General features: G+C 42.5%; 1 protein-coding gene across 5 annotated transcripts in view; it reads right to left on the bottom strand.

Annotated features, from left to right (window-relative positions):
- The window catches only part of Rgs6 (regulator of G protein signaling 6), a 567,125-nt gene that overhangs the window by 413,505 nt on the left and 141,617 nt on the right, over window positions 1–12,003 (bottom strand). The gene's annotated exons all lie outside the window — the stretch shown is intronic.

Raw genomic sequence — 12,003 nt, 5'->3', positions numbered from 1 at the left:
CTGGGTCAGGGTAAAGCAGCAGAGGGAAACCCACATATAGCAGACAAGCCAGGCTTTGGGAATAGACCAATGTGGGTTTCAGGTGGAGCTACTTACTAGCTTAGTGACAAGTCATTTAGCTTCTGTGGCCCTCAATGTTCTCATCTGAAATGGAGCTATTACCCATGCATGCATAGGACTATTAGAAGAATTAACTGAAATAATGTCTATAAAATGATTAGCATGGTTCCTAAAAACCCAATAAACAATTGCTATCGTAATTATCATTGGATCGTCTACTATTTCACGCCCATTATTTTTCCCTAAGGAACCATGATGGTGTCTAAGACGTGACAGACCTTCTAATTAAGAGCCTGAACTGTGGAGCTGATGAATGAGGCTTAGAATCCTGCATCACTGCCCCTTGACAGTTTTGTGACCTTGAGCTTCATGTAGGAGCTCTGAATCCCGAAGCAGAAGCCAAGTCCCTGCCCTGGAAGACTTGACAGCCTTGAAGGGAACAAGCATCAAAGCAGATGACTGTAAAGTCCACCCAGGAGTAGCACAAAAGACAAGCAAACATTAAGTGCTTTGGGAACAAAGAGAGGACGCCACTACCTACCACAGTGTTTATGGGAGAGGGTCGGGTGCTGCCATGGGAAGACCTTCCAGCCCATCTGTGGCTGAGAGCAAAGCACTCCTTGCTGATCAACATGGTACATGCCACCATCTGCCCAGTGTGACAAGGACCATCAGAATAAATCTTATACATTTTACAGCCCTATTTCTCTAAGACCCAGAATCCTGCCAGTGGATTCTTGCCTCTCAGGGGGATCATACAAAAGAGCCAAATGAAACTGCAGCCAAGGAGGAAAGTAAAACTGAGAAACTGGCAGAGAGAGCAAGTCATCTTGCTTTTCCCACATTTCCAGTTAAGAAACATGCTGGACCTGAATTAACTCCCGGATTACTAGTTGAGGTCGCCACATCTGCCAAGTTTTATGGGCACACTGTTATTTAAGCAAGTCGTCTCAATGCTTCTCTGAGGGTCCTGTTTTGAGTCCTCACTGAATGGCTATTTGATGCTTTCTGAAGCAACACGCTCCTCTGTGGGTGCGGCTGGCCACACATATGCATGTGTGATTCTCCCCAGGTATTCTTACCTGTGGAGGTGGTGACCTTTGAAGGAAAAGACACTTATCAGAACCCCATTAGGGATAGTGAGACTACTACAGAATGGCAATCAAGATGTTTGAGGTTCTACCAAGTTCTAGAAATTTACTAGGTTAAAACATGCACGTGTGGCTTCATTGCTCAAATTGCATCTTGATGACATAAATGTGGACTGACACTATGACCCATCCCAACGTCTCACTTGAGAGTCTATTGGATTTTTAATTTGTAAGGGGAAGTTAGATGGAAATGCTGTGACTCCCATTGAGAGCCATCTTAGCTTAGCGTCAGCTACCACTTCCTTCCCTATGGAATGGCCATTCATCAGTTAAATTTGTTTCTGATTGTCCTGGAAGGAAACAACTAGAACATCCATCCACTCCCAAGATGGTACCTGTCAGCACTTTACTGCCTTTCCTCCATGTAAGGAGAGTTGGATGTAATTTAGCTAAAAAGAATCGATTTCTTTTTACAGTAACTGGTGGAAAAGAAGCTGTTACTCAATGAAAGCAAAAGTGGGCAGAGAAAGCAGGGTGGGAGGAAGAGCAGGTTTATAAGCTATGACAAACTTAGGTCCCCAAGAACCTCCTCTCCAGGGACCTTAGTCAAGGTGGTCAGGAAACAGAAGGGAAGGTGAACGCAGGGGTTTGTATTTGATTGGGGAATGCTGAGAAAACACCAGCGGCTTCTGGGGAGGAAAGTAACCTGGAAAAGGCGGGTTTTAGAGCCTGGATTGGTTAGTGAATAGGAGCAGTGCCCCCCTCCCCAGCCTCAATGGTCGTTGTGACCATCCTTGGGGTCAGCGGTTTATCCTATAGCCCCACACACCAAAGCAATAGGTTGTAAAGGCTTTAAGGAGAAGTAATTCACTCAGAAAATGGCACAAGAGCATACTTCATGCTGGCATGAGTTGGGAAGAGAAATGATGTATATCCTGATGATCAATGAGTTAATTGCTAAGGAGGGAAGAAAATGGAAAGGAAAAATGCAGGGAAACAGAAGTGGTGGCCTCTCTCCTACAAGACCCATTAGACAGAGAAGACTCCTTCCCAAGAGAGTCAGGATGCTCCTCCGAGAGCCTCCGCCATTACCCTTCCTGCCCTGTGTGTGTGTGTGTGTGTGTGTGTGTGTGTGTGTGTGTTCAGGAAAAGAGGGCAATGGAGCACACAGACCATGGTGTCCACAGTGATGGGAAAAGTCTTATTTGCTGCCAGAACACTTTAAAAATAAAAGAAGAAAGTTTCTATTTCCATAGCCTCACAGTGTATAAGCAGGGTAATTTTGAGCAACATTCTCTAAGTCGTAGTAAGTCCCCTCGTGTGGAAACTAGGGATGGTAATGATACTTTACCAGGTGGTGAGGATAAAATGAGAACATGCGTGCAAACCAGCCGGCAACGTCTGGAGCATGTGAGTGAGCCTGAATGGAAGAAGGCACAGAGAAAGCTCGTGGTGGGTTTAAGAATGGAGACGTCACACTACTCTTCAAACCTGCAGGCACTCCATGCCAGGAAGTCTCCTTTTATTGGCTAACAGATCCGTCTTCTTGTGACTCAGTGATGAGGTGGCGGGCCGTGGTGGAGGGGATCTAGGATTGGCGGTCACAGGTGTTCAGGCTGGTTGTCTGATTCTCGAAGTACCTGTGTGGCATAGAGAAAGTCCCTTCTCTCTCATTTTCTTTGCCACGTCACAGGTCCTGTGTGTATAAGTGTGACATACAATAATAGCATTGTGAGATGTATGGGACAGGCAAGGGTCAACTAAATACTGAGGGCTTAAAACAGTGATCTGTCCACTGTAAGTCACGATATAAATATCCTCCCTTTCTTGAGAAATAAATTAATAAAGGACCTATACTGTGCTGATTAACCTACTTATGCCCCAGATCACACTTATTATTATTAATATCTTCTGTATTATCCCAATTGTGCTCTCAGTAAGAAAAAGAGAATAAATTTACCCATCCTCACATCATCATCCATTACATTTTAGAAGTCCACTGCTTTCATTACTTCTCATAATTACATTTATAGTTTTTGGTTCGAGCTCCAAAAATACCATATCTCTCAAGTCCAAAGATTCAGAATCAGCCTTTTAAAAACAGAGGGATTGTGAGGAGAGATGGTAGACACCGCAGCAGCACAGTTTTGGGGGGGGATTTGCCTAAATTCCCACATATAGACAGAACTATGAAATAGAAAAACCAAAAGTCTAAGGACAACATGTATAAATGAGGTAGCAAGGTTCCCCCACAAACATCAAAAGACAAGCAGATAAGGACAAACCACCAGCAGCTCCACGAGGAGCCAGCCCCAGCCGCCAGCACAAAGCAACCACTGGAAAGAAACAGCTGGGAGGAAAATCAAAACACAGCGAAACAGGAATAACAAAGGGGAGAAGAAGAGACAATCCAGATGACAGTGGGCAGGGAAAGAAAACCAGGAAATGTCTCACAGCAAGTCATTTTTTCCAACACTAGATGAAAATAATAATAATAATAATAAAGGAGCTTTGCACAGTTAAAAAAGAAAGAAAGAAAGAAAGAAAGAAAGCTATTTAAACCAAGCCTGTTTCAAAACCTTTAGGAAAATGAGCAACAGGAAAGCATGGAAATCCAATTCTATATAATATTATTTTAAAATGAAGACAGAGGGTAAGGGAACAGACAACAAAGGGACATCAGGAAAACTGGCCCCAAACCAGATCATGGCCTAACATACAATTGCCAAATTTCCAAAAAAAAAAAAAAAACACCAAGAAAATTCACCAGACATCAAAGAACAACCTAAGTTCACAGAACAAAACTAGAAACAAAGTGACAGAGCTCAGGAGAGACGCATATGTTTTAGTAATAAAATAGTGAAGAGTGAATGAAAAACTGAATAATCCTTCAGATAAAAAGAAGGGAGAAAGGGAGAATAGAAACTTTTTTTTTTGGACCAGGGATTGAACCCAGCGCTGCTTTACCAGTGAGCCACATTCTCAGCCCTTTTCGTTTTTCATTTTGAGACAGGGTCTTGCTACGCTGCTGAGGCTGGCCTTGAACTTGTGATCCTCCTGTCTCAGCCTCCCAAGCTGCTGGGATTATAGGTGTGCAAAAGCAAAAGAAATGAGAAAGAAAAGTCTTCAAGTGAAAACACTGAGGACAGGCGAGTGAGATGCAACCAAAGGATAATCCTAGTCTCTGAAGAGGGAGAGCAAAAGTAAAACAAAGGAATGCAACAAGTTCTTTTAAAAACCTGACACTCAAAAGACTTTACTGAAATATGAAAAAGTTAGAAACTTCATATTAACATACAGTTGGGAAAAAAAACAGTACCTACGTGAAAATAACAACCAAGAACTGCTGGTGGGCAGGGGCTCAGCGGTAGAGTTCTTGCCTTGCACATGTGAGGCACTGGGTTCCATCCTTACCACCACATAAAAATAAACAAATAAAATACAGACATTCTGTCCATCTACAACGACAAAAACAATTGTTTTAAAAAAAGATACATGGGAATGAAATGATAAGACTTTAAAATTTGTTGTTGTTGTTGTTTAAAACCTTCAGGCATTTAGGCAAAATGAAAATGTGACTTGTAAGGAAAATACTCAATCAAATCAGAATTTGACAATGTCTTATGCCCGAGGGAAGTGATCTCACAAATTTAGGGTACACAAGGAAAGAAAACATAAGCCGACTCCCTGGCAGAGAGCACAGACTGTGTCCAACACACAGAACCTAGTGCTCACTGTTCCTTCAAGCTTCCTAAGTCGCCTGCTACAGAACAAACTTCAGACAATCAAACGGCCAATGCATTGCTGACGTAGAGACACTGGTGAGCAGTAACCATATAAAACTAACCACAAATGAGGGTTAAATAGGAGAGAGTGTCGCATGTAATAGCCATTATCTGATAACAGAGAAGATCAAACCATAACATCTTAGGGGAGACAGACAAAGCAAGGGCCCAATTTTCAAAACGCATTAGAAATTGTAATTGGTGGCAGTAGCAATAGTATTGTATATAACTTGGAACATAGCAAGTGAGTAATTATAAGCTATTCTCATCTAGCATTTTCTATGTCCATGGAACCATGATCCTTGGGTGGGAAAAAGGAGATACAGATGCCACAGAGAAGAGGCAAATACCCTGCAGTCCTAAATTGGAAAGATCAGTATAAACTCATAAGGTATTTTAACTTTATATATTTATTTGGGGGGGTGCCAGGGATTGAACTCAGGGGCACTAAACAACTGAGCCACATCCCTGCCCTGTTTTGTATTTTATTTAGAGACAGGTATCACTGAGCTGCTTAGCACATCACTATTGCTGAGGCTGGCTTTGAACTCATGATCCTCCTGCCTCAGTCTCCCGCCGAGCTGCTTGGATATTTTAACTTTAAATCCATAAAAATTCATATCTTATTATAAAAGCATAGAGATACACTACACCTACTCGTAGATAAAGAAAAAGATAGAAGGATATAGATATCTCCTAGCTTTGCTCATGTAGAAGACTCAGGAAAAAAGAACCAAGTCAGTCATCATGAGTACCTATTTGTGGTTTTGACATAACTTGTCATTAAGAGAAACAGAGGCTTCCTGGAGAAATGGCTGACTCTTGGTCTGAGGGAGGCAATGCCCAAGATGAGACTAGAAGTCCCTGTGACCTCCAAAGAAATCAAAAGAAGGAAAAAAAAAGGGAATAATCCAAGAGGATGAGTCATATCAAAAGAAATCAAGTTGAAGAGGCTCCTTCCTGCTGGCCAACAATATGACAACCTGAGCTTCAGTAGGAAGGTATTTGTGATGGTTTGACACGTCCAATATGTTTACACCTAATAGTGCATGATTTTTTTTTTTTTTTTAACTGCCACCCTGTGAACATGACTAGGTAAGCAATGCTGGGTGTGGTGGTGCACACCTGTAATCCAGCTGCTTGGGTCAGCCTGGGCAACTTAGCAAGGCCCTCAGCAACTTAGCAAGGCCCTACCTCAAACTCTAAAAATGAAAAGGGCTAGCTCAGTGATGGAGCATCCCTGAGTTTAACCCAAGCATCTCTCTCTCTCTCTCTCTCTCTCTCTCTCTCTCTCTCTGTCACACACACACACACACACACACACACACACACACACACACGGGGCAGCGGGGAGAGAGACTATGAAGGAACATGAACACTGAAGGACCAGGTGGATTTCCACGGAGAAGACTGACCCTTAGCCTAACAGTTCAGTACCACACTGTGAAGAAACAGGGAACACATATGAAAACACAGAAGGCTGGTGATTTTGGAAGAAGGTAGGACTTGTGGTTGGGAAGGGACCTCGGAAGTGGCTGGCAAGGTCCTTGACCTAGGTGGGGCCTGCAAAAGTGTCCACCTCACGACAGTCCAGGCCACGCCAGAGGCTCTCAAAATCGAGCGTGCGTGGGGAGGTGCTCGAAGGCCTGTTGAAACGCTGCAGCACCTCCATAACCTCTTGTGCAGTGAGTCTCCACTGCAGCGCCAACCTGTCCTTCCTTCTTCCTCCAGAACTTTCAACAGGTCGTGGGGCAAAGCCAATGCCATGGGCCTAGAGACCCCACTTAGGGAATCTTTGCAGTAGGCTATACTTGTTTTGTGCAGTTCTTGAGTCTGAGTTTATTTTTTCAATTAAAGGTTAAATGAACAATTGACTAAATGGATGTGTAGACAGATCAAGAGAAAAACAAATGCTTATTTATACCATGAGAAGACTGCCTTACCCTTCAAATATACCTGCTTTCTCTTTGTTCATGGAAATGCTATACAACTGATTTATATGGTTATTAGATATCCAACTGTGACCTCCAGATCTTTTTCTCTCAGCTGTGAGACTAGAAAGTCTGGTGGTCCATTTTCAGAACACAGTATTTAGCTTTAAATGTAAAATTGGGATGTAAGAAAAGCAGTGCAGGGGAAATAGAGCAGAATGAAAAGTTACAAGCAGTTAACTCACACAAACGCACACTAGCCTACGTGTGTGGCAGATCCAGAATCCAAGCACCTGAACAGCCCCTTGTCAAACAGGAATTGGGGAAGAGGTCCTTCTAACCAAGTGTTCTGGGTGGATGTGAGGGGTCCCCTAACAGCCCATGTGTGAGACAACGCAAGAAGGTTTGGAGGAGAAACAATTGGGTTATGAGAATCTTCACCCATGCATGAATCAATCCCCTGATGGGATTAACTGAGTGGAAACTGAAGGCAGGTAGGGTGTGGCTGGAGGAGGCAGGTCATTGGGGGCGTACCTTTAGGGTAAACATTTTGATTCTGGCAGGTGGAGTTTCTCTCTCAGCTGCCTGATCATCATGTGAGCTACTTCCCTCTACCACAGTCTTCCTCCATAATGTTCAGCCTCACCATGACCTGGGAGGAATGGAGTCAGCCTTCTATGAACTGAGACCTCTGCAACTGTGACCCCCTAATTTAACTTTTCTCTAAAATTGTACTGGTTGGTCTTTTAGTCACAGCAGTGGATAAGCTGACTAGAATACTGAGAGAGAAATATCTGTGTTAAGAAATACTAACCTCGATAGGCATGGTGGCACACACCAGTAATCCCAGTGACTTAGGAGCCTGGGGCAGGAGGATCATGAGTTCAAAGCCACCTCAGCAAAAGCAAGGTGCTAAGCAACTCAGTGAGACCCTGTCTCTAAATAAAATACAAAATAGGGTTGGGGATATGGCTCAGTGGTCAAACCCCTGAGTTCAATCCCTGGCAACCCTCCCCCCAAAAAGAAATACTAATTTAGGTAAACAAGTAAGAGCTGAGTACTTGTCAGAATGCACTCACCCCAGGAAAGCTGCCACAAGAGAACAGAGGGAGGTGAGAACAGCTAACAGTGTATTTCTTTAATAACCCAATAGGACACAGTAAAACTTAGATGACATTTGGGAAAACTGTGCGCCCCACAGCACTCAGCCAATGAGGAACCAGGGGAGAGACCTTGCACTCTAGTGGATGAAATGCTAGTTGTAACCCTTCAGGGGTCCTTGACCACCAGGCATCTGATCTTGCAAGACTGTCATTCAAGTCTTGCTTTTTTATGTGCCATTCCTCGTGTCTCTGAGCCCATTCTCAGGGTTTGGAGAGGTGAATGTGTTTCTCACAAAACCATTACCTGAGAGTTCCTCAGTCCCAAAGAGGGGCTGGAATGTACCTGGAACCCACACCAAAGACGTTAATAGTGGTCTACGGCTAAGGTTGGGCACCAGGAGTTTTGTTTGTGTTTTCCTCTTAGGAAAGTTAGTTTATACACAGTCTACTTCTGGGTATCTCTTTATAAGCATGCATTTTTTAAAAACCATTTTATTAGCACATTATATGTACTAGTGGGGTTCACTGTGACAATCATACTTGTATGGACTATAATTTGCTCCATTTCAGTCCCTAATTCTTCCTCTTTCCTCCCTTCCTACCTCCCTGTTCTCCTTCCTCTATTCTACTGGTCTTCCTTCTATCTATTTATTATTTTTTAATTGATGCTTTATCAACATACATAAAGGTGAAATTGACTGAGGTATATTCAATTCATGCACATTGCATAATTTGGTCAATTTCAAGTCACAGGTCTTCCTGTCCCTCTTCCTTCCCTCTCTTCCCCTATCTTCTGCTCCTCTGGTCTCCTCTATCACATCTTCTGATAGGACTTCTCTCCAGAATATGACTGAGACTATTAAGAAAATTCTGGTCACAAAGGTTTTCAACTAAAGAAGTGTCTCTAATCTCTTCAATATCCTCAGAACAAAATAAAAAGCAAAACACACCTAAGAACCAAAGGGCAAAGAACAAAAATGTGGTGTGTGTTCAAATACCACAGACTGAACTTTAGTCATCTAAAGTTTAGGAATATTTCCTAGAAAGAAAAAAAAAAGCAGAAAGAGTAATAAAACAGCATATCTAAAATACAACAGAAAGAGCAAAATTCCTAGAATTTTAAGAAAAGTCAAACCAGGGCTATGCAAATAGTCAAAGGGCAACCACAAGATTTATCTAGCCAGTAAGTTCAAGTCTACCAATGTTTACGTGTCTGCTGTATACAAGTACCAGAACACATAGAACATGATCCTTGCCCTCAGGACATGGGGCTTGGGGAGGGGGAGCTACAGACATTTTTAACTAAAGATGAGGCAAAATGTGAGTGGTGATATAAGGAAGATACAAACAAAAATTTTGCCTGAGTATAAAGAGAGATTTGATTGATTACAGGCAAGACACAGCTAGCCCGCCCTGCTGCTAAAGGACCCATCTGTGAATTGGGAGGGGATCAAGCAAGGTGCTCTGTGCGATCCTGGCTTCCTCCTACAGCTCTGGCTGATGCTCATAGACAGTACGTGCATCTTCATACTTAGCATCAGGGTTTGATCCCTGCAGGGCCATTATGATACTCTAAGAGCTGCCTTTCCAATTACCAAGAATACCAGCAATAGTAAGTGTTGGCAAGGGTGTGGGGGAAAAGGTACACTCATACAATGCTGGTGGGACTGCAGATTGGTGCAACCACTCTGGAAAACAGTACGGAGATTCCTCAGAGAACTTGGAATGGAACCACCATTTGACACAGCTATCCCACTTCTTGGTTTATACCCAAAGGACTTAAAATCAGCATACTACAGTCACACAGTCACATCAATGTTTCTAGCAGCTCAATTCACAATAGCTAAACTATGGAACCAACCTAGAGGCCCTTCAATAGATGAATGGATAAAGAAAATGTGGTACATCTACACAATAGAATATTACTCAGCCTTAAAGAAGAATGAAATTATGGCATTTGCAGGTAAGTGAATGGAACTAGAGAATATCATGCTAAATGAAATAAACCAATCCCAAAAAAACAAAAGCTGAATGTTTTCTGATAAGGGGATCCACAGTAGGGAAGAATAAAGGAACTTTGGATTATGCAGAGGGGAGTAAGGGAGATGTGGGGTGGTGGGATGGAAAGGCAGTAGATTGAGACAGACAGTAATACCGTATGTATGTGTATGATTATACTACTGCTGTGACTCAGCATCATGTACAGCCAAAGGAATGAGAAGTTATGCTCCATTTGTGCACAATGTGCCAAAAGGCATTCTACTGTCATATATAACCAATTAGAACAAAGGAAAAAAAAAAAAAAAAAGAACTGCCTTTCATGTTTCAGTTGGTAATTCTTCAACTAGAAACCAGCCAGGGACATATCCATAGACATAATGATTTTCTACTCCCTTGACTTATGTTTTTATTAGTGCATTATAGTTATATATACTATTGGAGTTCCTTTGGACATAATCATACAAGCACAGAATATGATTTGTTCCACCTCAGTCCCCAGTACTTCCTCTTTCCCTCCCCCGCCCTACCACTTTCTCCATTCCTCTCCTCTACTAGTCTTCCTTCTATTTAGTTAACTTTATAAAATTAGTGCTTTATAGATATACATAAGGTGGAATTCACAGTGGTATGTTCATATATTCTACTGACTGCTAAATGTTTCCATGTTTCATTTAAATAATGATCTAAAAAACTCTGATAGAGGCATCATCAGATCCTGGTACTCAAAGGACCATCCTGGACCAACAACCCAGGCATAACCTGGGAGCCTGCTGAAAAGGCAGACTCCTGGGCCCCACCCCAGCCTTCCAGAGTGAGTACTTCAGCAAGGCCCCAGGGGATTCATCTGCACGTGTAAGTCTGAAAGGCACTGAATTAGATAGCTATGTCACAAGCAAGTACTGCAGGTGACTCCAGTGCTCCACTTGTGTCTATTATTCAGCTGATAGTAAGTGACATTGAAGTAGAATAGAAGAAAATTTTTAAAATTAGGTCAAAATGAGGCAGAAAGAAAGGATCAGGAAATAAAATTTGAATACAGAAGTTCTGCATACTTTTCCAGGTCTGTCACTCCCTAAGCCAGTCTCTCTCCCCCAGGTCAGTTATCCCCCAATTTTTCTGGAAAATTCTACAACTACCTGTGTACTGTTAATTACCTCCCCCCCCATAAATGGACTAAGTAAAGAGATAGGATATCTTGAGGAAGCTATAATGAGGGGACTTTTCAGTCTATCTGTTGATCAGATAAGGAAGACCACATCAGCCTAAGGATACAGAGATTGATTGGGTCACCAGAAGCTGTCTGGAGATCCCCAGGCTGATGTCATTCCTGCATACTTTCCCATACCCCGCCCCCACCAACTTTCCTTTAAAAAAAGAGTCAGAACCCCAAATTGCATCTCTCACTCTCAATAGCCCCCATTCTCCTTTGAATGTGTATCTGCTTTCCTAAATAAACCTCTATGTCTGGCATGTGCTGAAATAATTCTTTTCTGTCACATAAGTCAAGAACCCTGCTGGTCCCGAGGTGAGTTCCCTCATCTCTCTGGGAGCTCCTTGGACGCGTCTTGGGCGACCCTCTTCCCCTGTGACAGCACCGTGTTAATTACTGTAGGTAAGAGAAGGGAGCAGAGTTGGACCTGATATCTAAAGGATGCGTTCATGCCAAAGGCAGGTGAAGAGTGTTGGTGCACGCGGTGTGACCAAAGGTTTGCTGTCACCCAGAGAAAGCTGTGGGAGAACCAAAGGCCATGGTTGGTCCTGAGTCCAGAAGAAGTTTTAGTAAAAAACAAAAATGTCACCTTTCATATAGGTTAGGGCTGCAATTTTGAAATTCTGAAGTTCTTCTGCTCTGTTCGAGTTCCACTTTCTTCATTTTAAATTTATAGTTGCCAAAAAGCTACGAGCAAGCATAGTTAGTTTCTACGCAGCTTTACATTTGTACCTGTTTTTTTTTTTATTTTTTTTTATTGTAAACAAATGGGATACATGTTGTAGATTTGTACCTGTTGAAGTAAGATTATGATAAAAAATG

This window comes from Sciurus carolinensis, chromosome 2 (assembly GCF_902686445.1).
Source record: "Sciurus carolinensis chromosome 2, mSciCar1.2, whole genome shotgun sequence".
Lineage (NCBI taxonomy): Eukaryota > Metazoa > Chordata > Mammalia > Rodentia > Sciuridae > Sciurus > Sciurus carolinensis.
The sequence above is the reverse complement of the archived record's forward strand: the minus strand, read 5'-3'. Positions and strand labels throughout refer to the sequence as shown.